The sequence below is a fragment of the Limulus polyphemus genome, unplaced genomic scaffold (genome assembly GCF_000517525.1).
Source record: "Limulus polyphemus unplaced genomic scaffold, Limulus_polyphemus-2.1.2 Scaffold1957, whole genome shotgun sequence".
Classification (NCBI taxonomy): domain Eukaryota; kingdom Metazoa; phylum Arthropoda; class Merostomata; order Xiphosura; family Limulidae; genus Limulus; species Limulus polyphemus.
The window spans coordinates 42845-44184 of record NW_013667567.1 but is presented as its reverse complement, the minus strand read 5'-3'; positions in this window follow the sequence as shown (position 1 = coordinate 44184).

The following is a 1340-nucleotide window of genomic DNA, read 5'->3' as shown; positions in this document are numbered from 1 at the left end:
AACTAGTTTTAATTTAAAAAGGACTTGTATCGCTGAAGTTTCTCGGAGGGAATGTTTACGGGAAATTAACAAACAAGCAGATACGTAACAAATTGGTGTCAGAGAGTGGGACGGAAAAGAAAAGAAGATGGAAACGAGAGGTGGCAAATCAAACTACAGCTTAGCAGATTTGATGGCAGCAATAGAAGAACAACAAAAGAAACAAGAAGAACGAGAAAAGAAACAATAAGATAGATTACAGCAGTTGTTGGAGGAAAAAGAAAGGAAACAAGAAGAACGAGAAAATAAACAGGAAGAGACTACAGCAGCGGCAACTGGAACAATAAAGGAAACAGGAAGAAAGTCTCCAACAGTTGCGGGAAAGTCAGCAGTAACTACAGGAAAGTCAACAACAGTGGCAAGAAATACAAATGGAAAACATTAGTAAATTTAAAAGTGAATTAGATACATTAAACGATGATTTACTGTCTTTTACACAAGGAGGATATATTAGCCATAGACTATGGGGAAAATTTATTGGTGTGAATGAAGGAATGCTTTACGTGGTTAATTTCTTCATTTATGTAGTCCATTGAACAGAGTCTCGTGGCTGTGTTTATGAGGTTTTTAAGTGTATTGATTTTTTGTGTATTGATTTTCTCAAAAAATGAAAAAGTACAAGAAAATCAAATGTAAGCATGCGTTGCAGAATATTATGAGCACCACATTTTGTTCCAGCCGTGTTGCCATTCTCACTTAATTGCTCTAACAGTCCCAGCAATTCATCCAGTTTTTCATGTACAACTTTTACTGCCTTTTCTCTTGCACTCCACCGTGTTTCTGATTCATGCTTGACAGAGATCTTAAGCTCCTGCTGCAATTCGTCCCATCGGGTTGTTGAATGAGCAAAGAAATTATAAATGGCTTCAATTATACCAAGAAAGGTAATAACTGTTGTTTCCTGACTTGCAGCATGAAGACATGCTAAATTCAAATTATGGTTGTCACACTTAGACACTGCTTTGGATTTTTGTTCAAAATTCTTTGTTGAATGCCTGACAGATAACCTGACATGACAGCAGCATTATCATAACATTGTGAACAACAATCACTCAGTAAAATTCCATCCGCTTCTAATTTTATGCTTATTGTTTTCTCAATATTGGCAGCGACTTTTACCTTTATCTGTATAAAGTTAATAAATGACTCTTTGACTTCTACTTTTCTTGTCTTAAAGTCAATGTCAACAAACCGAATCACTTGGGCCAATTACTCACGATGTGAAGCCATGAGATTTATAAACTCGTACTGGATTTCAGGAGAAAAATAAGATGTTGATGTTTGCTTGTTTTTAACACGCT